The 27,594-nt window shown below is 53.7% G+C and overlaps 1 protein-coding gene across 1 annotated transcript in view; it reads right to left on the bottom strand.

The window, feature by feature from the left end:
- CMIP (c-Maf inducing protein) overlaps window positions 1-27,594 on the bottom strand; it is a 229,743-nt gene that overhangs the window by 122,500 nt on the left and 79,649 nt on the right. The window lies entirely within an intron of this gene.

Genomic DNA, 27,594 nt, shown 5'->3' with positions numbered 1-27,594 from the left:
AAAGTCAGTCCCAAGTCAAGGCAACAACTATTCATTAAGCACCTCTATGTGCCAAGGGCTGGAGAGACAGCAGCGAACGAAACAGACAAAATCCGTCCTTCGGGAGCTGCTAGGGAAGCGGTGAGGGAAAAGGAAACGCATCGCAGGGGGGTATCAGCTCCGGGGCGGGGGGCAGCGTGGCACCAGCAAGGAGGGGGAGAACGGGGATTTCAGCTGTGCTCCAAGCCAGGGACGGGGCTGGCACTTCACACATGGTCCCCATCCCTGAAGGTATAAAGTGGAAACTGAGGCCCAGAGAGATGACAACCCTTGTCCACAGTTGTGCGGCTCCTTCCAGGCCACACTGTTTTCCTGAGGCCCAAATGCTGCCCGACTTGGACCTCTTGGGCCTGCTCCCACCAGCCACGGAGGCCACATCCAAGAAGGGAACAGTGCCCTGCTGCCGGGCACAACGCACTTCTAGGACATGCAAGTCCCCCCAGGGACTCTGCGGCTGCCACGAGCACAGCACAGCCTCCACGGTGCCGGGTCCCCCACGAGATGGCAGAGCCCTGGCATGTTATTCTGTGATTCCTCCAGTCTGGCACGTGGCTCTGAGCACCCAGTGAGCATCTCCAGGACGTTTTTGGCTGAAGGACGCTTCTCTCTGGGGGCAGAAGGGCACAAGGAGATGTCTATGCTGCTTCCGCGTGGTCGTGCGCGGTGACAGCAACGGCGCAGCCCGCACGCGTACACGTTCGCGTGACCACCACCCAGCACCCTGGGAGGCTCCCCCGCGCCCCTTCCCCCAAGAAGTGCCTGCTATCCTGACCTGTGTCACCACAGGCTAGTTTTGCCCTTGAACTTCACGTAAGCGGGATCGTGCACTGTGTGCTCGCTTGCATCTGTCTTACTCGCTCAGCTAACGCCTATGGGATCCATCCACAGTGTGTGCCACGTGCCCCTGCCGGGCAGTATCCCACTGTGTCATTATGCCACAGTTTGTTTAATTGTTCTTCTGCTGATGGACACTTGGGTTGTTTCTGGCTTCAAGCTGGTACTACCAAGGCTGCTCTGCACATTCTGGCTCATGTCTTTTAGTGGACAGCAGCTTGGGAATACAACTGGGAGTAGAATCACCAGGCCCTAGGAGAAGCGGGAATGAACGCATTAGACCCTTGCAAAGCCCTGGTAGGCAGGTGATATAAGCTTCACTATGTATGAGGAAACAGAGAGGTCAAGTAACATACCCAGGGTCACACAGCACCACTGTGGTACAAAACCCAGCTGTGCGTGGCTCCAGCTCCACGGCCGCCTTGCCGAGCCTCACATCAGCAGGCGCCATGTCATCTGTATGACAGAGAAAGAGAGTGCACGGAGGATAATGCTCCTTCACTCCCTGGAAGAACAGCACGGCCTCGATCTGTCCCCAGGAGGCTGGGAGACCAGGTACAGGGCCCGGCAGGCTGAGCAAACAGAGACGCATGAATGAAGCCTAAGTCCACCCAAACCCCAAGCACATAATTTTATCTGGAAGCAAACGCGTCCAGCCACACCGGCGCGCCCTGCTCCTGGAGCGGAGGGCAGCCTCCGTCCCAATCTGAAGCGCCTTTGTCTCTCCCAGCCTGTCCAGGACACAGTGGCAGAAGCCTCACTTGTCTAAACAAGTGATGGTCAACGTCTCCCAGGTCCCCTGCTGACTGATTTCAGCCTCAAAGAACCAACTATTTGGCCCAGTTTCCTAATTTTCTCGCCTGAGTTTCCCACCTGGCTGAGAGCGTCCAGAGCATTCTCTGGTTCTGGTTCTGAAACCTGGAGGAGGGCATGGTGACAGGGCCCCTGTGACTTCTGTGCCCACTCCCTGCGCACCAGCCCTGGGTGGGAGCCGGCACGTCCCGAAGGAGGTGGGCTGTGCGCCAGTGGGAGAAAAGCAGGAAAACGGATCCGTGTGTGGGGTGACAGCGAGCGCGAGCCGGGCTCCTGCGTGGGGCGGGCAGCAGGTGGTCGACAGCCACCGTCCCTGTGCCACTCCCTCCCCTCACAGAACTACCCCTAAATCCCCCTGGCCCATCACACAGGGCTGCACGGTTACCGCGGGAGGCCACCACGTGCGTACTATGACCCCGCCCAGAGGCCACAGTGATCGGTCAGAGGTCAGCCACATCGGGGTCCCTCTGGGGGTTTGGGGACTGGGAGTGAGAAATGGTCTCCCTGCCAGTGCTGAGTGGCAAAGTCTGTGCCGGGGCACGCGGGTGGCCACGTGTTGGTGGGAGGGGAGCTGGGGACGGAAGCGGAAGGCAGAGAGACGCAGGGACGAAGGTGCCGGAAGGCTGTGGTCCTGCCCACCTGGAACTGCGGGTGTCCCCCGGAGACCGCGATTTCAGTGGGTCTTGGAGGACGAGTTGGAGCTGACACGGAGACGAGGGAGAAAGGCTCCTCTTCTCAGAGTGAGCCCGCTGTGACCCTCCGGAGGGTGGGCTGTGGTACCTGCGGCACCCCTCTACCCATCTGGCCGGATCCCAGGCTAAAGGTGACGGCACTGCCCTGCCCGTGGGGTGGGCACCCCTTGGTGCAAGGACGGCTTTCTGTAACTGCCGTGGCCACTGTCCCGTTTTTCCTTGCTCGCTGAACTGAGCCCACCATCAGCCAAAATGTCTTGAGCTCCCTTCCAAAGGGTCCTATGCCAGCACGCCAGAGCACCAAGCCTGCATTCAGCCCCCTCCGGAGACCCCTGCTCCATCCCCTCCTGCCCTGAAACACAGACCCCCAGGCATTCATTCATCCCATGCCTGCACTCACTGCTTGGAGGATGTTTCCTTCCAAGCACATTCCCATTTGCGAATTAATTGTCCACACGCGCATCGTCTGTCAGCCTGCGCATGTTTTATTTCTGCCTACGTACATGCCCCGACTTATCAAATATTCACTGAGCACCTATCATGTGCACGACTTGCAGATTCTTCTCCCAGTCCCCAATTCCTAAAAGTGGGATCTGCAGGGCCCACCAGCATCAGTATCGCCTGGGCTTGCATGTTTAAAATCCAGAGCTGCTCACCCCTCCGCCCCAAGAGCGTGTTCCTGGAGCAGGGTTCCTGGCGCTGTGGAGCGCACTTGGACTTCAGAGCTGTCTCTCGTCAAGGTTCCTCCTCTGCCCCCAGCAGCCCTGGGGGATTCCAGGGAGGAGCACAGACCACGTTACTCGAAGACCTGATTCCTCTCTAATAACCCTGTGGTTTTGTTTCTGCTCCAAGAGCATTAAATATATAACACACACTCATAAAGAGATATATATGCTTTTAAATCGAGTCTCTAGATGTCTTCATGAACATGTCTTAGGGAAGATTCCCCAAGAAAGGCAACGGAAGCGGGGGTAGGGGTGGCGCTGATGCTAACCAGGGCCCGGCGCAGAAAAGTCCTTATTCTCAGCACTCGTCCTGGGCCGCCCAGCGGCCTCGCAGGGGCAAGGGCTCCTGTGTCTCTCTCCTGGGAGATGAATTCGACCAGCTGACATCCGGGCTCACTATGATGTCACAGCTACCTGCTTCTCTCCTGCCAGCCCCAGAGGCTTTCTCCCACCGCATATGTCGACCTGCCCTAAAACCTAAGGCAGAAAGAGGACAGGAAGGGAAGACTCAGTGGCTGGCCTGCTGGCCCTGGGCAGGGGCCCTACGGCTCCTTCCATCGCAGGAAGAAGGGCCCCGCAGGCCAGGCCCGGGCACCAGCAGCCGGAGACGGCAGCTGCCGCTCAGGGGTGGTCTCCAGCCTGCGGTCTCTGCAATGCAAGGTCGGCCCTTGCAAGGCGCCATGAACGGTCTGGACAGCACTGACCCTCAGCACAATCAGCCTGAAAGGCAGACGTGTTTCTAAGCATTGATCTGTCCCCCAGGGTATCGCGTCTCTGCCCCATGAAGCCCCATAATAATAAGAGCTAAGAGTCTAAGAGAGGTGGCCCAAGATTGAACAGCTCATGACAACAAGAGAGAACATGCCTACCAAGAAGACTGTATTGATTGTCGTGTAGCAGCACCAAGCTCAACGTGGAACCTGAACCACTTCTGCAGTCTACACCAGAGCATCTCAGCTTTAACGTGCACATCAATCGCCTGGGGTTTTTGTAAAAACTCGCACAATAATGCAGTAGGTGTGGGTGCGGCCTGAGACTCTGCGTTTCTAGCAAGCTCCCAGGTGAGGCTGATGCTGCTGGTCAGTGGAACACACCTTGATGGAAGGAAATTGCTAATTGTCATCATTCCCATTTTAACAACAAGGAAACTGCAGCAGCTTGTAGAGTCTGTGACTTGCGTGGAGTCCACAAAGCAAGAAGAGGCAGCGTTGGGATTTGAACCCAGGACTGCTGGCTCCAGGGCATGGGTGCATAACCACTGAGCCAAGACAGCCCTCTCAAGGCGAGCGTGAGGCTTTGCTACATTCCAGCTATTCCTCTGTGTCAGCCATCGGGTGCCAGCCAGGCATTAGAAAACACAGGCCCCCCTCTTAGTAGAGGACACGGCTCATGGCCAGCAAGCTAGGGGAGCCTTGGCGCAAAACAAGATGCCCTTTCCTCCAGGCAGGTCAGCACCTTCCCGTTGCACACGGATTCCAGCCCACCGGACCCCTGGCCATGCCAAGGTCCAAAATTAAAACCGCAGAACCACCAGCAGGAGGCTCTGCTCTCCAGTGCTGCGTCCCCCTCAGCTCCAGGAGGCAGCTTTTGTGCTCTAGTGGTAAAGGGCAAGGGCTTCAGAGTCTGACGGCCCTCAGTTCAAATCCTGCCTCTACCCCTTGGCTGCTGTGTGACTTTGAGCAAGTGACTGTACCTCTCTGGGCCTATTTTCACATTTGGAAAATGGGAAAAAATACCCACCTGCCTCACAGGATTGTTGTGAAATAAGAACTCAGAGGCCCTCGAGGCTGGCCCGGAGTCAGCGCCGGATGGATGGGCGAGCCCGGCAGCGCAGAGTGAAGCACTCGGGAAGGGCGTGCAGTGAAGCCAGCGGGGCCATCTGCCGTGATGGGGGCGGGCGCGGTGGAGAAGGAAGGGAGGACGCCCCAGCCATGCTTTGCTGTGTGACCTGTTCTCAAAGGCCACAGCCCAGTGACCACTGCGCTGGCCTGAGAGGCCTGTAGCTGGCGCCTGCCAGGCATGGCCAGTACTACAGGTTGGCCCCAAATGTCTGCGCGGGTCGAGCACCTTGCGGGTGGTTTCGGGCCGAGGGAACTGCCAACGGGGCATTACCTGTAAACAGGAACCCTGGTCAGAGCCAACCCTGAGCGGGGTGCGCCTGGGCAGGCCACGCCCCTCCATGAGCCTCAGCTTGCTCCACCGTACAAAGGGGGCTGAGGACCCCAGGAGATCCGAGTTCGGCTCTGTGCTTGGCACAAACTATGTGCTCAATCAAGGTGGGTTACAATTGTCACCTGTGTCCTCATCTCATCAGTGGCCTCGCCAGCCTTCCACTGGCTCCGTCCAGTAACCATGGTACCTTCAGTTTCCCTCTCGTGCACATTTACCCCCCGCCCACGAGCACGTCCTGTCATCTTTACCTTCGGATAGGTCGTGAGTCTGACCGCTTGTCACGTCCTCCACCTGTGCTGCCACCGTGGCCAAGTGTTGGTATCACCTCTCACCTGGTTATGGCAACAGCCACAGGCAGGTGCCCTCCGTCCGCTCTGGCCCGGCTTTAGACCACGCTGTCCAAGAGAACTTTCTGTGACCGCAGAAATGTTCTACATCTCAGCTGGCTATTGAGCACTTGCAATGTGCCTACTGCGACTGAGGAACTGAAGTTTCAACTTTCTTTTTGATTAACTCAAATTTAAATGGCCACACATGCCTAGTGGCTATCAGATTGGAGATTTAGAATATTCTCCATTCAGCAGATAAGGGATGCTTTTGAAAGCTGGAGTCAGACTGTCTCTCCTCCTCTCAAAATCCTCCAATGGCTCCCTCTCACGCAGAAGAAAATCCAAAGCCCTGGCAACTACCTACGAGGCCCTCTGCAGCCTGCCCGCCTCCACCCTCGCCAACCTCAGCTCGCACCACCCTCACCTCGCTCACTCTGTCCCAGCCCCCACGGGCTTCCTTAAACCTGCCAAGCCCACTGCTGCCACAGGGCCTTTGCATAGCCTGTATCCACCTCCAGCCCCCTGACACACACATCCCCTAAATATCTGCATAGCTAGTTCCTTAATTCAAGGCTCTGTCAAATGTCATCCCTGACCCCAGGAAATCATATCCTAAGTCCCTTGCACCTCACCTCCTGCTGCCTGGTTTCCTTAAAGCACCTATCACCACCTGAAATATGATGTATTTACAGTCACATGCCGCTTAATGACAGGATACGTCCGGAGAAATGCGTTGTCAGGCAATTTCGCCATTGTGCAATCATTACAGTGTGTACTTAGACAAATCTAGAAGGTACAACTTAGGCTATACGGTATAGCCTATTGCTCCTGGCTACACACCTGCACAGCTTGAATACTGGAAGCAGCTATACCACAGTGCTAATTATTTGTGTATCTAAACGTATGTAAACCTAGCAAATGTACAGTAAAAATACGGAATGAAAGATAAGAATTGGTACACCTGTGTAGGGCACGTACCGTGAACGGCGCTTGGAGCTTGCAGGACCAGAAGCTGCTCCAACGAGTGAGTGAGTGGGGAGCGGAAGTGAAGGCCTGAGGACATTACTGTCCCCTACTGCAGCCTGCACTGACACTGTACGCTTAGACTACACTAACTTTGTAAAAGAAAATTTTTCCTCTTCAATATTAAACTAACCTTAGCTTACTGTAATTTTACTTCATGAACTTTCTAGTTTCTTTTAACTTGTTGACTCTTTTGTAATAAGACTTAGCTTCAAACACACACCGTACAACTGTACAAAAATATTTTTGCTTTATGTCTTTATTCTATAAGCTTTTTTCTATTTTAAATTTTTTTTAATTGTTCACTCTTTGAACTTTTTTTTTTTTTTTTTTTTTTTAAACCAAGACACAAGCACCCACATTTGCCTGGGCCTACTCAGGGTCAGGATCATCACTGTCACTGTCTCCCACCTCCACGCCTTGTCCCGCAGGAAGGGCCTCAGGGGCAGTGACACACGTGGAGCTGTCATCTCCTGTGACAACAACGCCTGCTTCGGGAAAACCTCCTGAAGGACCGGCCTGGGCTGTTCTACAGTCAACTGTTTTGGTCAGAAGGAGTACATAAAATAACGATAAAAAATAAAGTAAAATGACAAAAGGCACAGTATGGTAAATTATCGAGTATTACGTACTGTACATGATCACATGTGCTACATTTTTACATGGCCAGCGCAGGTTTGTGACACCAACACCTGAGTAACGTGTCGCAGCGGGACACACAGCGGCAGTGGCGTCACTAGGCCAAAGCAATTTTTCAGCTCCACTGTGATCTTATGGGACCACGCAGGGTCCCCCGTTGACTCGAACGTCACTGCGGGGCACGTGACTGTATCTGTTTGAGTGTTTATTCTTTCTGTCCTTAGCAGAAGGCAGGAATCGCGGAAACACAGATGTTGCCTACTGTGCTCGTAAATGCTCAGTGACCAGTGTGGCTGCTGTGACAATAAATTTTCATCATCATCTCACCCTGAGCCCACCCAGGCTGCGTTCAGGGGCTGAAGTCAAGTGGCCGGGCCATTCAGCCGGACCTGGCTGGTGACTCTCCTTTAACTGAAAAACAAAGGACGCCCCCTCCCTCTGCCCAGCACGCTCTGCCCGTGGGAGCCGCACACAGGAAGAGGAAGTCCTGGAGCCATCGGGGCAGCAGGAGGGACTCTGGGGCCAGGTTGCCGGGTAACCCCGATCATTCACACACACAGGGCACTGCAGGCTCCACCGGAGGGGACTCTGTTTGCACGGCCGCCTTATCTGCTGGGCTGCGCCGCCAGTGTTTGCGCCTGGCTTTCAAGGGACAAAGTACCCAGGGCGGGCAGCGGCTGAAGGGGGTCTGAGTCAGGATGTCTGCAGGCGGGACGGGAAGTGGCCTACTGTGCGCAGCCCACTCTCGTCACACTGCCAGCCTTGTCGCGCCACAGACTAAAACGAGGTAATGCAAGCAAGGCGCTTCCTGCGGCGCCTGGCACGGTGGGAAACATCAGTAAACACCAAGTGCTACCAGGGCTGTTCCCTGCGCCTTGCTCCGGGTCCCTGCCTGCCACCCCCCACCCCTGCCCTGGCCCTTTGCGTCATGTCTCCGCAGTGGCACCGCTGGTATCTGGGGCGAGGTCATTCTCTGTAGCGGGGGCTGCCCCGTGCATTGCAGGGTGCAGAGACCAGGGGTGAGAATGTAAAATGGTGCAGCCACTGTGGAAAACAGGATGGCAGCTCCGCCCAAACTGAACAACAGGACGACCGTATGACCCCACCGTCCCACTTCGGGGTAGGTACCCAGAAGAGCTGAACGCGGGGTCTCCAAGAGGTGGCTGCACACCACGTCCACCGCATCGTCCCCAGCCGCCAAGAGGCGGAAGCAACCGAAATGTCCACTGAGGGACGGATAAACAAACGTGTTGCGTACATACGACGGACTGTTACTCAAGTCTTTAAAATGAAGGAAACTCTGACACTTGCTACGACACAGATGAACCTCGAGGACACCGTGCGAAGTGAAATAAGCCAACCACAAAGGAAAAATGTTGTATGATTCCCCTTCCATGGGGAACCCGGAGCAGTCAAGCTCATGGAGACGGGGGGAGAAAGGCGGTTGCCAGCGGATGGGGGCAAGACGGGGAGTTAGTGCTCAACAGGGACAGAGGCTCCGTTCTGTAAGAGGAAGGAGTTCCGGAGAGGGATGGTGGTGACGGTTGCACAACAGTGGGAATGTAAATGCCACAGAACTTCACGTTAAAAATGTTAAGATTTTTGTAAGTTTGATGTTATGTATATTTCACCACAACTTTTTGAAAACTGAAAAAAAATATCCCCAGTTATTGACAAATGTCCCCTGGGGGCACGCCCACCCCAGCTGAGGCCCAGGGCTTTACTCTGACCCACTTGCCACCTTCCCCCACACACACATAGTTGGTCTCTCCCACCATCAAGTCCCAACTCAGGAGTGACTTCCCACGGGGCTGCTCACCCTAGTGTGCAAAGCAGAGTCCACACAACACACAGCCTAAAGTCCCCTGCATTTCGGCATCATAAAGATTTTTCCTTTTGAGAAAAGGTCTCACTGTGGCCCAGGCTAGAGTGCAGTGGCGTCATCATAGCTCACAGCAACCTCAAACTCCTGGGCTCAAGTGATCCTCCTGCCTCAGTTCCCAAGCAGTTGGCAGTACGGGTGGGTGCCACCACACCCAGCTAATTTTCTTAATTTTTGTAGAGACAGGGTCTCACTATGTTGCCCAGGCTGGTCTCAAACTCCTGGGCTCAAGCAATCTTCCTGCCTTGGCCTCTCAAAGTGCTAGGATTACAGGTGTGAGCCACCATGCCCAGGCAAGATAAAGATTTTTTAAGGAAAATGAGTGGAATCTTTCAGGGGAAAAAAGAAAGGTTAAAGGTGAAAAAGTCTGGGATGATATACCCCCAAATATTACCATTCCTATCTCTGGGCTGTGGGACTCCAAGTAATTTCTATTTGTTTTGTTTTGCTTTATACTCTATAAGCAGGTATTCTATTAGCTTTCTTTTTTCCTGCTATATATTTTTTAAAAAATGGATAAAGAGATTTCACTCACAAAGAAAAGTGAACATTCAGGGTACTATTTTTAAGAGCCCAGTGAAATAACCAATAGGGCGCTGGCACTTGAAAACAAAAAATGAGCTCCAGGCACCAAGAACATATTCTTGGGTGGAGCACTGATGAGGATGACAGGGATTCGGTTCTTTCAGGATCTTACATGTGCCAAGACAGGGCTGATTCCGAGCCACCCCACCTGCTGTGCCTTCTGCCCAGCTCACACTTCCCTCCACACTTCCCCGCGGGTCCCTGCCACCCTCAGGGCTCGGAATAGCCATCGCTTCCTCCGAGGGGCCCTCCTGGACCACTCCCACCTAGACCAGACACTTCCTCCTATCCTTAAATTAAACTTTGTATTTTGAAGTAGTTTGGGATTTATAGAAAAATTGCAAGATAGTACCAAGAATTCCAGTACACCTCTCCCCCAGTTTCCCCTAATGCTAACACCTTACTTAACCAGAATGTTCGTCACTACCAAGAAACCAACTAAACCATACACTTTATGTGGATTTCACCAGATTTCCCCACCAATGCCCTTCTTGTCCCAGGAGCTCACGAGGACACCACGTCACATTTAGTCATCACGTCTCCCTGGCCTCCCCTGGTCTGTGACGGGTTCTTACACTTTCCCTGTCCTTGAGGACCTTGACATTGGAAAGCATTGGTCAGGCATTTTCCAGAATGTCTCTCAATTTGGGTGTCTCCTATGTGGCATCTTTTTTTTTTTTTTTTGGTGTGGTAAAATATACACAATATACAGTTTTGCACTTTCTAACAATTTTTCAGTGGCATTAAGTACATTCACACTGCTGGGCAACCATCACCACCGTCCACCTCCAGAACTTTTTCATCTTCCCAAACTCAAACTCTGCCCCCATTAAACACTCGCTTCCCATCGCCCTCCCGTTGCCTGCGATCGCCCGATTCTACCCTGTCTCTACGCATCCAAATCAAAACCACAGTGAGATACCACCTTACGCTGGCCACTGACAAAAACACAGAAAATAGTAAGTGTCTGCAAGATGCGGGAAAACCAGAACCCTCATCCGCTGCTGGTGGGGATACCAAACGGTGGGGCTGCCGTGTAAAACAGTCTGGCGCTTCCTTAAAACAGTCAACACAGAGTTACCACGTGATCCAGCAAGCCCACTCCTAGATCTGTACCTAAGAGAATTAACAGCAGGGGCTTGAACGAACACTTTTGCACCTGTGTTCAGAGAAGCATTCTTCACAGCAGCCCAAAGGTGAAAGCAACCCAAGCACCCACCACCACCTCCGCTGACAACCAGCTCAGCGCCTGCCTTCCGGCCTGCCCGGGCTAGAAGAGGTTCCGGAACAACAAGACGAGGTGACCTGCAACCCGGCGAGTGGCCTGCTCTACTCCTGAGGTCTCTGGCCTCGGTTCTCTTCCCCGCAGGACTCAGAGACTCTGACAGAACCGCCAGCTCATCGCTGGGTCTGCACTTTTCAGGGAAACGATGGTTTCAGACGGAGAGGATGGGGATTGGGACAGAGAGGGTGGTGATCCTGCTGCGCGGGGACTGTACTCAAATTCTAGGAAGAGTGAAGGAGAGTCAGTAAGGAGCTCCCGTTGAGTCGGCGACTCCTGTATGTCAAAGTTTACCCCCCAGCTGTCATCCTCACAGCTCTCCACGGGCGGGTGTTGTTACTGACCCATGTTAGAGACGAGGAAACTGAGGTTCAGAGAGAACGATCGGTTGGCAGGAATCAGCCTCCCCCAACCAGGACAGACCGTAACACTCCAATGGCAGCAACTGACACCAAGGGGCTGCACCGACCCTGGAGACCCCCTGGCACTCTGGGAGTCTCGCATCCCTGTAGGGCAAGGACAGGGGTCTGCGAGGCAGAGGTGGCTGCCCTAAGGCCACGGGGCTGGAAGGAAGGCCAGGAGGGCACCCCTTCTCCTGACACAGACCCACAGCAAAACTACCTCCCACGTTTCACATTTCTTGCCTCTCAATTTTTTAGTTTCTTCCCTATAACTAGTTTTATTTACTTGCCCATGGAAAGTTCCGGCAAATGTTCAACGAATGTTCAAAGGAGGGAGCACAGCCCCATGGAGCACCCATGGAAGTGGAGGAGCTGATGCAATTCCAGCTCTGCCACTGGGAAGCTGTATGAGCTTGGGCGAGTGGCTTCACCCCTCCGAGCGTCACTTCTCTGCAGCTCGGGGTGGAAGCCGTCATACGCGCTGTCAGGGCTGCTGGGCTCATTAAACGAAATCATGGTTGTGGGAGTCCCGGAGTGACGTCAAGCACATGTAGCTATGCAGAAGCTGGGGAGGAATCTGACTCCATGGGCAAAACAGAGAGAAAATGGTTCATGCTCTCTGCAGGGGCGGGTAAGACGAAACACTCCTGCTCGGATAACACCCGACAAGCCGCTTGCAAAGCCGGTGTGCACCACTTGTCCCCAGCTCAGAGTCCCTCCATCTATTCCCTGCCCGCAGGACTTTCCATTTGATAATCTGGGGCCTGTAGGGTCTCTCTCAGATCTGCCTGGGACCCCATTTCCCCAGGAGGCCCTGTGGTAATGTGACCAAGTCTGTGGGGACACCTGGCTAGGGAGTGGGTCACTACGCCTCCTGGTTTTGAAGCTAAACCAGGAAGGAGAAAACATCCCCACCTAAGCCCGAGGATCTTGATTTTCCCAGAGCCATGGTGACCCACTCGGGGGAAAAAGGAACCAGAGGTATTTATTTGGGCATCGCTCCGTCACATTTCTCCTCCCTGGATGATGCCTGCTACTTATTATAACTATGACAACATCGGAAACATTCCTTGTGGATTTCCGCAAGAGAGGAAATGACAGGCTTTCTTCTCCCTCTGGCTTTGCCTTGGACACTGCAGACCAGAGACGAGGCTTCGCAGGTGTGGGGCGGTTCTCTGGGGCTGGGAAGACTGAACGCAGAGGTGAGGTGCCCAGGGGAGAAGGGGCGCCTCTCCCCCTGCAGGGGTGTGCTGAGGAGGGCTTACCAGGGACCAGGGAACGACCCTGCCTGTGAGGGGCATCCCTGGGTGCTTCCAGCCCAATGTCACCTTCTGCCAGGGCTCCAATTTGCTGAGGGCTCAGGGGGAAACAGACATATTTAAAGTGGCCATGATTCCTTCAGCACCTACTGGCCACGAGCAGGTGTGGTGCTGAGCACTCTGCACTCTGGTTGGGTCCCACGGAGAATGCCAGACAGTGTGCTTATCTCCATTGTACAGACAAACAACTGCAAGGCCCAGAAAAGAATAAAGTGGCCTGCCCAGGGCTACACAGCCAGAGAGGTGGCCGCACAAAGAAAGACACCTGGTGACAGCGGTGACTGAAGAAAATGAGAAAGTGAAGTGACAGTCCTGAGCCAGAAAGCAGAAATTTGGAGGTGAAGATGAATTAGATTATATAGTGGTATTTGCCCGTTTGAAATGCTGCAAACTTCCCTGGTGCCAGCTTCCTGGAGTTGTGTTGTGAAGGATTCTGCAGCTGCATCTGGGCTCAACAGGAAAAAGTGGTGATTGATTACTGATGCCTGCCCTGTGCACAGCGGCGGGAAGTGGCAGCACAGACCTCACATTTACCATGGTGCATCTGCATCCTTCTAAGGCAGGGTATTTCTCTGTATCTTCCCGCCCCTTAGTTTCCGCTTCCATTAAATGAGCTCAGATACACAGTAATAGGTAGGAATGCTTTTTGAAGAGGGGAGTATTTTCTCCAAATGCTAAATTACACACCTGGCATTTGTTAACTCACGGATAAAACTCAATTCTTACAGGAAGGTGGACTCCATTCAACATACACTTACTAGGCACCAATTTTGTACTGGGGTGTCTGCCCTCATTGAGTTTGGCAAGGAAGACAGACAATTAACTTAATAACTATTTAATAATTATTGTCCCAAATGCCTTCGATGGAAAGTACAGGGGCCGCGTCACACTGCGTCACACAGGGCAGCCTCACCTCCCTGCTGAGGATTTCATTCTGACGTGGAAAATTACTTTCCTGTTCACAGCCCCACCAGAAACACTTGCGCATTGGCTTCGGTGCCTAGGAGGGTGCTGGACCGCTGGGGAATGTGGGCACGCGACAGAAACAGGGCGCGGGAGGCCACGCTTCCCCAGCACACGGAGCTGAGGGTGGTCCCTGCACCAGGGATTTGTCTCTCTTTGCTAATTAGAAGCTCATGCCTCGTCTTTCATTTTTCCCTCCCGAAGCGGAATCTTGGCCATGCTGCCTATAGCTTTTGGCAAGGGCGAGAGCACGGGAAAGAGCAAACACAAACGGCACCTCGCAGGGCTGAGAGGGAGGGTGTGTTTGAAGCGGGCGGAGGGCGCCCAGCGTCTCTGTCCAGGCTGTAGTTAGAGGTCTCGCTCTCCCCCGGGCCTGAGCAACCTCACCCACTGCCACTGCGTGTCACAGTTGCCTCCCCTGTTCGGAGCTGGCAGCGGGACAGGCAGTGGGGTTTGTTTGGAATATGTGTCCTTCATCAGAGGAGGCTGAAACAATCACCCTTTCTGGCCAGAGGGGAGGAAGGCATCTGAGGCCAGCGCTTGCCCCGGTGCAAACAGCCGACCCGGCCGGGCTTTCAACTTTGATGCTTTTGCAAATACGGTCCCGGGTCCTATTTCCCACAGCCCTGCAGCCGAGTCCGGCCAGCCTCTTGGAGGCTGCAGTGGCCAGACCAGGACAAGGAAGAAGCCATCGATCCCCTCCACCATGCAGAAAAGCAGGGGCTGGGGGCGGGGCAGGGACACGGAGCCGGCCGCAGTCAGGACAGACAAAATTGAGGAGGGACTTTCAGAAACCCAGTGAAGCTGACACGCAGGAGGCGCAGGGCCTGGGTGCTGGGCACCACGAGGCCGGGCAACGGCCTTTACAATGTTCATCCCCAACTCTCCCCACCACCCACATCCCCCGTTCCCCAGAAAGCGGCAGACAAGTCGCTTCCTAAGAGGAGCCTTTCCTGTCCCCCCAGAGGGGACTGGGCCCCTTGATAAAATGGTCCTGACCACTCTGCCTGGAAACCTCTCCTGGAGGTCAGCTTTCCCTCTGGAGCACCCCGTCAGCCACCTCTGGAAGCAGATGCCGCCTTGGCCACAGACCCTACAATGTCCCCAGGTCCTGTGACAATCTCCACCTTGGACGTGGGAAGTTCTTAGTCACTGAATGACTGTGAGAGGAAATCACTTCTTCCAGACAGTGTGCAGGGAAAAGGGAAGACGGAGCAGGTTCCCACACCTCCCACGCACCCCACACGCGCCCCAGGGTGTCTCTGAGTGCACCCCGCAGCCCGCCAGCACCGCCCAGCACGCCCAGGGCGACCTGGTCCTCCTGGCTCCCCTCCTCAGGGCCCACGAGCGTCTCATTTCGCTGCTGCTCCGCTAGGCCCCTCTGCCGGGTCTGGGGCCAGGAATCTGGAAAGCCGATGGATTTCTTCAGAGCTTTAGTGTCCCATTTGTTACTCGCCAACTAACTAGGAGGGACTCATCAGAAAACAGTGGGGAGGCAGAGAAGAGACCCCCACCTTCCTGGCTTTTGGTTGCCCGTGGTTACTCAGAACCTTCCAGATGTGTGTGATGGAGCCAGGGAGGGGCATGAAATGGGCCAAGGGCTCTCTTCGCCCTGGGCAAATAAGGACGACCTAAGGGGCCGTCACCAGGGAACAGGACGGCGGCTTCAGGTCAGGAAGACGGTGCTGTGGTCACCAGCATGGGTCACTGGAGCCCCTGCCTTCAACCTTCTGTTAATTTCTACGGCCCACTGCGTCCTGGTCTCTCCCAGCAGCTGCAGCCGTGGGACGCTGGGCCACACCGAGAGCACAGAGGGTGGAGGCCAAATAGACATTCTTTGGTGGGATGAGAGCCGTCTGCACCACGCTGCCCGATGCTGCCGAGCTTTCAGAGCCAAGAGCAGAGGGCGGGTGTCAGCAGAAGGAGGCAACCAAACCCCTCGCTGCCCTCCGGAGCCCCCAAAGCTAGGACGACACCATTTACCAACTGCTCCCTCTGAGCCAGGCCCCCAGCCATGCACACACCTGTGACCCGTGACCCTCACCCAAACTCCGAGCCATTGCTGTTTTTTATTCTCCCATGTCAGAGAAGAACAGCGAGGCTCAGAGAGTGTGCGTGACTAGCCCCGGGTCACACAGTGAGTAACTGGCAAAGCTGGGTGTCCAAGCCAGGTCTCTCTGCATCCACTGTGACGGAGAAGGAGAGCTGACATTGGCATGTGCGGGGTGCTTGGCGTGTATTACCTCAGTCCTGCAGCCACGGGGGGCGGGGGGTGGAATCACACACCTGCACATGCATATGCATACTGGCACACAAATGTGAATACACATGTGCACACAGGTGAGAACATTTAAATGCACATGCAAATGCACATGCATGTGCACATAGATAGCACACTGTATGTGTGCATGTGTAAATACACACATGCATATGCACACACACACATGCACGCACATATGCAGTTTCTCAACACAGAGAGGGAAGAGAACGTGTAGTCACCTTCAAGGGAACCAGCCAGCACCCCGTGCTCTGCTGGGCGGCCAGGCCCTGCTCCAGGCTCTGTCTGTTCAGCCCGCCAGGTTTAGCAAAGGCCAGTTCTTGCCGCCTCTGCCCTTTGCGGGCAATTTCAACACCGATGGTGCAATTTCCAAAGACAAATAAACAAACAGGAGGTCTCAGCCCTGCCTCTCAGGACCACCGCGATTTCACTCAGGGCCGCTTCTTCAACATCCCACCACACACACACACACACACACACCCCACACACCATAAAGCCCAGCCAAGAAAGATCCCCCACGTAGGACAGTTTCCTGGGGTGCATGCGGCAGAGCAGGGCTGGCAAGGAAAAGTGGGAGGAATCCACCCAAGAAGAATTTCCCAATGGCCCTCAGCGCTGCTGGCTCCTGACCTCGAGGGTGACAAAGTCCAATGAAGAAAGAGCAGATATGAAACAAATGGCCCCGAGTTTGCAAGCCTGGCACGTTCCAGGGTAAGGTTCTGACTGTCAAATGGTTACCAGCCTAGCCAGGTTAATCATTGCAGAATAAGTACAAATGGCTCCCTTGGCCTCCCCGCTGGTCACCTGGGGCTACCGCGGGCCTGTCAGGAGCCGGGTCCTCCTCACCCCTGCTTCCCTGCACTTAGGGTCTGGTTTGTTGATTGAATAAAGTCAGTGACTGATCATCCAAGAAGCCCCTTTCCCCGACCACCTCTATGCACTGGCCTTGGGCTGCGCCAACAGGGACAAGCAGCTGAGAGCACAGGCCCAAGGGGACACCTGGGCCCAGATCCCAGCACCGACGGTTAAGCTCTGGTACCAGGCGGATCCTTGTGTGTGAAACGAGTTGACACAGTGAATGGGCCAGTGTGTGGAGAGCAGCGCTTCTCAACTGGGGGCACCTGGCCATATCTGGAGACACTTTTGGTTGTCACAGTTGGGCAGAAGGGTGCTGCTGGCATCTAGCAGGTTGAGCCAGGGGTCCTGCTGAACACCTTCCGTGCACAGGGCGGTCCCCACAGTAAAGACTGATCCAGCCTCAGGTGTGAGCAGCACAGGTGAGAAATCCACAGGAAGACTGCGGCACCATACCTGGCTCAAGGTAAGGCCTAGATCAACGCCACCTGCTATCATAACCTCGAAATTGTTCCCGCTCCTTTACAGCATGACTGGATTGTCACCATGCTGCAGAGGAGGCTGTAACTCGCTCAGGTGACAGTCAGGGAAGAACAGAGCTGAACAGGTCGGGCTGAATCCCTGCACGTTCAGTTCCTCCCACGGAACCTGACGCTGGGGCCCAGGCCAGCCCCAGGCCTGCAGCCTCCGCCCCACTGCCCCAAGCCGCCTCTCCCAGTTCTCCTCCATTTTGCATTTCCCAGAGGGAAGAGGGGCCACTGCCCAAGCTGTTTTCTTGGGTGGGACAGACGCTCTGTCTGGGCCTTGCAGACAGCTCTGAGTAGACCACTTCCTTCCTCTTCCTCCTCCCACTCCTGCCCCCCACCAGACACCCCAAGCTTTTGCCCAAAGTGATAAGTCTGTCTCCAGGGCCCAGCTTCCCCCTCTGAGGAAGATGTCCAGCCCTGGCCCTGCAAACCAGACACTGCTCCGAGCTGGCTGTCCCTGGTCTAAGCCCTGGTTACGGGACCCTCCCCTCAGCATGCCTGGGGTCAGAGACGGTCTGGAAAGACCCTCTACCTGACCAGCAGGAGCCTGGGGAGGGGCCTGCAAGAGCCTGGCCTCTGCCACCTGCACACTTACCCCTTGCTCGGCCCCACAGCCTCAGCCACATAAACACACACAGGGCACACGATCCAGCCATGCTGGACGCCTTCTGTCTCTCTTTCTAGAGGCCAGGCCTCGGCACATGTCCTTCCTCTACCAGGGACGCTGCTCCCCTCCTCCTTTGTCCCAGACCCTCCTCATCTGACTCAGACTTCACTGGAACCTCCCTGCCTCTGGGAGCCCAGGTACGGCTCGGCTGTCCCTCCTCCGTGTGCCCCATCTTGGCACGAACTGCCCTGTACTATAATGGACCGTGGGCCGTGCACTCCCTGCAGGCAGGGGGCCTCTACCGCCCAGTGCCAGATCCACACAGTCTGGTGGAAACGTCCCATGTCTGCACTGTCCAAGGCCAAGAGCCACCAGCCGCATGTGGCTATAGAGTACTTGAAATGTGGCTGTGTACCTAATGAACTGAATTTTCCATTTTGTCTGATTTTAATTGAATTTAAACAGTCACCTGTGGCTGGTGGCCACCACACTGGACAGCAGGGCTAGAAGGAAGCCCAGCTCAGTCAGTGCCCAGTACACACCAGGTGAATGAATGAATGACGAGTGACCAGCACTTAGTCCTCACCCTCCTTAGTCACCCGCCTTCCCCACTAGGCTGCACATTCCCGAGGGAAGACACATACAGTCGGTTTTGCTCATATCCTGTGTTTCCCACGGTTCCTGGGACACAGACCCTCAGGAAATATTGGATGAGTGGACGCATGAATGGCATGCAACTCAGACCCTCTGTCCCTTCCCCACCAAGCCTGCGGAAAACTGTAATAAAACGGAAAACTCCCTCCGGGCTGATTCCTGACTGTACTTCCAGATTCTTCCTCTTGCTAAACTGACCATCCACCCCTGAATGCCAGCTCTGCCCCACCTGGCATCGGCAGGAAGCTTTTGCTGCCAGCCAGCCAGGCATCTGTGTTCCTCCCCTGCCCCCGGCCCATGCCAGGGAAGAAGAAGGGCAAGTCTGTCTGCTCTTGACTCCGAGGAAACGATTGGGACTCCTCACTCCCCCGGCTGCCATTCCCTGCCCCCCGGCCCAGGCAGCAGGAATCCCCCAGGAGGTTTCAGGAAAAATTATAACTCGTAAGAACGAGGTGAATTTGAGAGCCTATTATAAATCAAATGCCTTTCATCCCCGGCTGTTGGCTGTGATGTTCCCCAACACTGGTATTCACGACGAGCGTCATCTGCGTTTGCGTTCCTCCCACCCACCGCCCCGGCCCACTTCCTCCCAATGTAGGTCACAGCGGAGTCTCCCTGCGTTCACTCGATATACCTGCAGTGAGAGGGTGACACCGCTTGAAGCAGATTCAGGAACTCTCTTACAGGCCTGCAGGGACCCTGTGCTCTCTCAGTCAGCCGGGACCCAGACTTGCAACCACACTGGAGATCCTGTGCAAAGAACCTGGGGCACAGGCAGGGCAAGTGGGGGGCTCCTATGCCCAAGAAAGTTGGACACTTCAAGCTGGAAAGCCACCATCACAGGGAAACAATGCCAAGGAGGGTTTGGTTTCTAGAACAGAAGCGGATCAGTCAAGTGGCGACTTGCCCTCATTTTATGGTGAGCGTCGCATCCACCACACACCGTGTAACCCGAGCAAGTTACTTCTGTCTGAGCCTCATCCTCCCATCTGCAAGTGGGAGAGAATGCAGCACTCACCCCACACAGTGGGACGGGCCAAATGCGTTCACAAAGGTAAAGTGCCGAGCACAGGGCCCTGCGCAGAGGCGGCACTGGGTACAAAGTATTATTACTGATGCTGTCGTTTGCAGTCTCTTGTAGATGCGCGACATGAGCACCTTACTACAGGGCACAGGCTTCCACCCCTTCGCTCTGATGAACACCAGGCGTCGGCCCTCTGCCAGGCACTGCGCTAGGCGCCGGTGAGGGGCAGGCCTGTGTGGGTTTTCCAGCGGCCCGGCACTTGCTGGGATAATCAAACACGATGGTACGTGTGATGCGCGCGTCTCAAAAGGATGAGAGAAGCTGAGGAGCCCGGCAGGGAAGGCTCAGCCTGGGCAGGCCTGGGAGGGTTTCGCAGCCATCTGAGCCGGGCCGGGAGAGAGGGAAGAAAGGGGATCCCTGGCTGAGGGGCTGGCATCTTCAAAGGTCTGGGAGTGCACACGATCGTGGGCTCTTTGGGCAACAGCAAAAGGTCGTTTGTGGCTGGAGCACAGGGTGCCTGGTAAGGAACTGGCAGGAGATGAAAATGAAAAGCTTGAGCTTGGGCCAAATTCAGCCTTCTCTGCCAAGAGAATGAGGGGTTGAACTCTGTCCTGTGGACAAGAGAAGGGTTTAAGCACCACTCATAAACTTGCTCAACTCTGGAGACCAGGAGCACACCCCTCCCTGCACGCACATGCACACACGTGGTATACACACATTTGCACATGTCCATACACGTGTACCCCTCCACACACACATGTCCACACGTATGCATGCACACACAAGTGCATACACACAATACTCCACACACGTGCATACATATACAAATACACCCATATGCACACACACACATACACACACACACACACACACATACACCCCCTGGGTAGGCCTGGCACCGTGCACTGGAACCAGAGCAGAAATGGGAGCCCCCAGGCTCCAAGATGTAACAAAAAGGTGTCCTGAGAGCCACGAAGAGGACTACAAGGCAAGCTGCTGGCTGTCTGGAGAAGGAAATGTCTACAAACAAGAGGTTTCCTGTACATACGTACACACACATGCACACGTGCACACGCATACACACTTACCCTGAGAACAGAACAGTCCTATGGGTAATTCTTCCAAAATAATGCTCTCACATATTTATTAGCTCCACCAAACATATCACCAAGGACACTTTGCAATAGAAAGCCCAGTATCTTGCACTTGCGTGACTTTCCAGCCACAGTCTCGTCTTAGAACTATTTCCTCCCCTCTCTAGTGCCCACATTTAAAAGGGACGTGTGCGCACAGACTTAGGAGTCTGTTTCCACGAATTCAGACCCGCTGTGCAGGAGGCATACGTGGATCAGGGAACCCCATGGAAGACGAAATAATCGGGGGGCTCCCCTTGTCCAATGCCTGCCCCGCCTTCTCCCCTTCCCCTCTCCCGAGCCAGAGGGCTGTTTGCTGAGTGGAATGGGTAACCTAAGCAGGCTTATTCACAGGGAAGATTTCTCATGCCAGGTGGATGCAAAGAAAAATGTGCTAAAGTTCCTTAAAATAGGTGCGTTCTCCTAAGTAGGATAAACCTTTTCCCCCGCAGTATCATTCATACCAGCAATTAACTCAGTAAACCCTCTTCTTTAGAGAGAAAGAAGTTGAAACAGAAGGGACTTCAGGGATCATCGTTGGATTGGCAGAGGTCAATTTTTTAAACAATGAGTCAAATCTCATTATTTCCCTGGCAGGAAAGACTGTCTGAGCCAAATAAGAATTTTTCTTTATCTCAGAAAATTAAAGCCCACCTTTGTTAGGCCTGATAGGCCAGGTACTGTTCTAAGAGAGTAGCTGGTTTTATCCTCACCTTAACTCTGAGTGGAGAAACTGAGGCACCGAGGGGGAAGTGACATGCCCAAAGTCACAGAGCGAAAGCCAGGCTGCGGACCCAGGCCACCTTACTCACAGCCCCAGCCTCCCTCCCTTTCAGCAGGCCAGGTCCCGCCGCTCTGCTGGGATGAGGCAGGTCACGGCACACTCAGCGAGGCCCAAGAGGACAGCAATGGAGTCCTGAGCAGCCTTGAACTTTGACTTGGGAGTGGCAGCCAACGCGACATCTCAGCAATAAGCAGCAGTCTACAGGGGTGGATGTGATTGTTCCCAAATGTTCTCATGGGGCCAACAAAGAGGATTCTCCAGCTGTTGTGTCACACTGGACACGATCGGGGTGGGAGGCAGAGGGGAGTTGAGGGCATGATTCTGCTCAGGGCAAGGATGGCCATGAAACTTGGCCGCAGGGGCCACTCTGTGCCATCTCAGGACCCCACTGTCTTCAGATTCCCAAAGCCAGACCCAGCCCACCTACCAGATGGGTTCAGAGTGGAACAACTTCTCCAAGGTCACATGGCAAGCAGTGGGCAAAACCAGGAGTGGCACAAGGTGCCCCGATCCCAGGCCTGTACCCTCGCCACCTCACAGGCTCCAGCTGGCGGTGGTCAGACCACCACTCCCTGGAATGGACCCCCAAACTGACTTCTCAGGCCGGGACAGAGAATTCGCAACCCCTCAATGAGTGAAGCCACAAGACAAGCTAGACATCCTGCCCCATTATAAACTCCTCCTTCTCTGTGATCGTCTGTGCCGGGATAGTGCTATGGACTAATACTCCCAAAATTCGTATGTGATAGTATGTGGAGGTGGGGCCTTTGGGAGGAGATGTCGGATGAGGTCATGAGGGTGGAACCCCCACAGATGGGATTAACGTCCTGCAAGAAGAGAGACCGGCGCTTTCTCTTTCTCTGCCATGTGAGGACACAACAAGAAGGCGGCCGTCCACAAGCCAGGGAGAGAGCCCTCAACAGACCCAACCGTGCTGGCACCTTGACCTGGGACACCCAGCCTCTGGAACTAGAAAACAACTGTCTGTTGTTTAAGCCACCCAGTCTATGGTATTTTGTTATGGCAACAGAATCTAATACAGATGGAGAGAATATTGCCCTCCAACTAAGGCCCAAAAACCCACACTCCTGTTGCCTCCACTCCCAAATATAGAACAGTTTTACCTGCCTCTCAAGATCAGGCGCCCCATGCTACAAATCTCCCACCCTCAGTGCCCAACACAGCACCTGGCATACAGCCGGGGCACGAGAAATGCTTGCTAAACAAACAGATCTAAGCCCTGGTGGAGTATCTGAGCATTGACTAGCTATTTTAAACCCTCATTCACAGGTAAAAGACAGCTCCCATCTTCACAGAGCTGGGAGTGTTCAACTTCAAAATCAACCAACTCCAGCTGCTTTTAAAAGTAAGAATGCCACACCCAGCGATTCTGTGCCTCAGCATCCACGCAGATGCCACTCATCTGCACAGGGGTCTCGGGTAAGACTGCTTGCTCCTGTGCTGTGTTTAAGAGTGAAAATGAGAAAGGGGCTCCACCTCCACCACGCTAGCTGGGGGTCTACCACCTCCCGGAATGTGGTGTAGCCACTGAACACAATGCGGTAGGTCTATGGCTATCAGAGCCAGGGGCTGGCTGCTAAACCCAAAAACTAGTCCATTAAAGGAGGAAATCATCAAAAAAAGGGAAAAGAAACAGACACTTCGCTTTTACCTAAAACATGTAGATGTATATTTCTTCTCCCACCTTTTGTGGTAGGAGTGAGTCCTTTTCTTTGAAGACAGCCCCCACCCCTGAGGCCCCTCGGTCTTCCTCACACACCCTGCACACCTGGTGCCGCCTGTTTCTCGGAGACCCTCGCAAGGCCACCCGACGCATGTGGCTTTTCCCCATTGTCCTACAGTTCTCTCACCCACAACACCGATTGCTTTTTAGCAACACTCTGCGGAGACTTTCTTCAGCGTTCCACTCAGTTTTCATAAAAAGGACCACTGTCTTTTCACACTCATATTTCGTAAGTTTATGTAATCTTCCAGTAAACTGTGTCATCACAGTAACACTTATCATCGGCATAATCGGGTTGGGAACAAACAGACAAACAACTGACTGTTGGTAAACAAACAACTCAACCCACGGGAAGAAGAGCGTAAGGGTTTCCCAAGAGTGTCCCACCAGCCTTAGGCATCGGTCAGCAGTCCTCGCACAGGAATGGAGGTGGCGGGCACACAAGCCAGTCTGTTCAATAAGTCTTCTGCCATTGAAAGCTAGAGGGGTGGGCACAGTTGGCACAGTTTATGTGGCTCCACTCCGCACATCTCCAAAACACACCTCCAACGAGTCTTACTGAGTGAAAAAACAAACTTTGGAAAGATATATGCTATTCTTTTTATGTTTAAATAAAGAAACTCTTATGTACATAATTGAGTTTTGTTTTTTAATCAACATGCTTTAACAGAAGAGTTCAGCATACAGAACAAGCCCAGAGCCTGAGAAGTGCGCAGGTTAAAAAAAAGAAAGAAAGAAATCAAAATAACACTCAAAGTAAGAAACATTTAACTGGCTTCAAGGAAGAGGCATCTGCCGCCTTCCAGCCAGGGTCAAAGGTGCCCCGGGAAGGTGCTCTCACGGGTGGGACTGGAGACAGTTGGGGACTCACACTCTGGTGTGCTTTGACCAGACATGAAGGTCAGAGTGCATCTGGTCACTAAGCTGCCCTGGTGACCAACTACTTTCAGCCCTTGCTTTGTTTCTCCATTTGTGCTGCACATGGGACAAATTCACCAAGAAGTAACACTCAAAGGGACCTTTCAAAGTGGCCAAAATTATTCCACAAATTAGAGAACTACTTTCAGCCTCATTCACGGCAAACGTTGGTTTCCATCATTCGCTCACCAATGATTTGGTGGCCCCCACGACATCCCGGAGCAGCGCTCAGAGCTGAGGAGAGAGTTGTCAACAAGGACTCGGCATATAGAAAGACACAAAGCAATCAAAGGATAAATTATTATTTCACATAAATTGTGTTTGTGCTATGAAACAGCCCATAAAGAGCAGGACCTATCCTGTCGCAGGTCGGGGGAGGTCCCCTGCGGAGGGGGACAGGGGATTAGTGAATGAAGGCAGGAGGCGAGGCCAACTGAGCCAGGGCAGGGGGCCTCCACAGCTGGAGCAGGGTAAGGAACCCAAAGGTGCGTGGAGAGGGGGCATGCCAGGTGCAGACGGAAACACACCTGGCCTTGCAGCCCGGGTTGGAATTAGGAATGTTTCCCAAAAGCGCTGGGGAACCGAGGCAGGATTCCCGAGCAGAGGCGTGGAGTGCCGTTCTCTCTCTCCCGGAGGAAAACACTGATTTAGCAGCTTGTGCCTCTCCGTGGCCCTCCCGTGCGTCCACCCATTTGGGGCCTGCAAACGTTTGTTTCCGGCCCCCTGAAAAGCCAGACATTGTGCCGCAGCCCGGCCCACCATTGCCCACCCCCAAGCAGGACTGCTTAGAACCTTCTCGCCATTCTGCTCCAACCTTCAGACCGCTGGGCTGATGGAAACATTCCCAGAACGGCTTTCTGTGCAACTGAGAGGCTGCCTGAACATCCCTGCTGCAAGCATTCCCTTCTCGCGGGCGGCTGCACCCAACTGTTTCGCTGCAAGATTCTGCGTCACAAAAGGGATATCCCCAGCTAATACGACACTGGAACAAAGTGAAGGATCCGGGCTGCCTGAATGCAGGGCAACCACCCATCAGCGTGTGCCCTTCCTTGGCTCCGTCCCACCGAGTTTCCTGTGTGCATGAATATAAACACTGTCGTCTGACTCGAAATGAACTTGTAAACAGCCTGATTATATCAACTTTAATAGATTAGGTTTCCGCAAACAGATGGACACTGTTACTTTTCTTTTAATTTAAAATGAACATAATTTCCACTGGATACAGATAAAATTAATGACCTTAGAAGGAATCAACTTGCCTGTGGGGAAAAAAAAAAATCAGATAATCGTATTATTGCCCAGGAAGGCTGTAACAGTCTTGGTTTGAGATGTCACATGATATGTTGACCTTGATGCCTCTTTCTATTTTCTTGGAAATGAGGCTATTCTAACACATTCTTTGGGGTGGACTGAACGTCAGTGTGACTTGGCTTAAATGGCAGGGGATAGGTCACTACCCCAAAATTACTGAAACCAAGAGAAATCCACAGGATCAAGACCAGACCAGGAAAATCTTATAAAACGGTAATCAAATCAACTTCCTACCAAAACCAGGCTCTTCTCAAATTGCAGATATCAACTTACTTGGCTTACAAAGTAAGAACGTGGAGACGCATGCTGCCCCCAAGCAAATCCACTGGAAAAAAAAAACAACAAAAACCAGCTAACCCACAGCACAGTCACTGATGATGATGATGAAACCGGTTTAGTCTGTGCTTCAACTTTGTTCCAACAACCCTTTGTAGTGCAATATGGCGGCCTTTTCTCTGTTTCTGCTTCTCAGATGACTGCAGACAGGAGCCACCACCCCCAGCCCCCCATCTCAGTGTCTCTGCTTCCCTAGTTCCCGCAGGCCAGCCAGAGAGCAGGGTGGCTATGGGTGTCGTGCATAGAATGAGACTGACCAGGCCTCGCCCCGCCTTTACTCCCTACTAGACACCTAATCGAGGGCAAGTCATTTCACCTGCCTAAGCCTCAGTTCTCCCATCTGAAAATGGGTACAATGACGGTACCTACCGCACAGGGCTGTGGCAGGGTGCAGTGAGCCCGTGTGTTTGTGTGCGTGTGTGATGTACTTGGCAGTGTCTAGCACAGGACACACCCTTGGCAAATGTGAATGATTATTGTTATTGTTCTATCCAGAACACCTGGTCTCTTCCCACCTGACTTGTCCTGACGCCCACATGCACCCTACCCTCTGCACCCAGGGCTCCTTCCTCCGCTGTGAATTCTCCCTCTCTTCTCTAGCTGACCCTTGCCCTGCACCCCACCCATGCACCCCCAGCACCCCGAGGTCTTGCAGTCACTTAAAACACCACAGGGCACTTCCCTGCTCAAAAATAGTGGCTGCTGAAATCCCTGTGTCTAATTCCTCCACCAAACTTTCACAAAACCCCTATTTTTGGGCATTTCTATCCCACTTTATTCCTCTGCATTCCCCAATGTTCCAGGCAAACTCACACTCTTGGTGTGAAACTCGAGAACGCAGGACGGCAGAGCGGGGTGCGGGCGGCCTGAGTCTGCACCCCAGTTCTGCCCAACTCGCTGGGGTCTCCAGCAAGTTACTTTTCAAGTCACACCAGCACGTAGCGTGACCGAGGCCAGACAAGGCCACACATGCTGAATGACCGCACTGCCGTGGGGCTCAGAAACAGGAAAAGCAACTCCATGCTGACGGAAGCCAGGCCAGCAGCTGCCCCCGGGAAGGTACTGATAATAACCAGCGCCTGGGGTTGGGGGATGCTGCTTAGTATGTTCTGGTTCTCGATTCGGGTGATGGCTACACCCATGTGCTTAGCTGGCAAAAATTCACTGAGCTGTATGCTATCTGTGCATGTCTCTGCATGTGTGTTCCATTTCCATAACATTTTTTCTATAACGTTTACTGGGGTGGGGGTGGGGGGATTAAAAAAAAACAACCTGTGCCTTGGTTTCCTCATCTGTAAAATGGGATTTTACAGAGCCTACCGCAAAGGTTCCTGCTGTTCTCCCCTGGCCTCCTGACCTAAATAAATTCTACCCACTTCCTCTAAAGGTCACAAACTAGGTACCCACCCCGCGGCAGCAACCCCAGGCCTGCGTGGAAGATGAGCTATGAAGTGCTGGAGATTGGCTGCACAATAATGGTAACATACTTGACACTACTCAACTAGACACTTAGAAATGGTTAAGATGGGAAATTTTATGATCCATGTATTTTACCACAATTAAAAAGAAAAAGATAAACTATAAGGGAATATCCTACTCTTGACTATCAATTTATAATGCCCCAGAGTGAATGACAGGCGAGAGAGGCACCAAGTTCCAGGCATGCAGGCCACCATGGGGCCACCCAAGGTGCATCCATCCCCCCTGTGTGGTGCGAGGCAAGAC

This window comes from Eulemur rufifrons, chromosome 23 (assembly GCF_041146395.1).
Source record: "Eulemur rufifrons isolate Redbay chromosome 23, OSU_ERuf_1, whole genome shotgun sequence".
NCBI classification, from domain to species: domain Eukaryota; kingdom Metazoa; phylum Chordata; class Mammalia; order Primates; family Lemuridae; genus Eulemur; species Eulemur rufifrons.
This window is presented reverse-complemented; position numbering and strand designations above follow the sequence as displayed.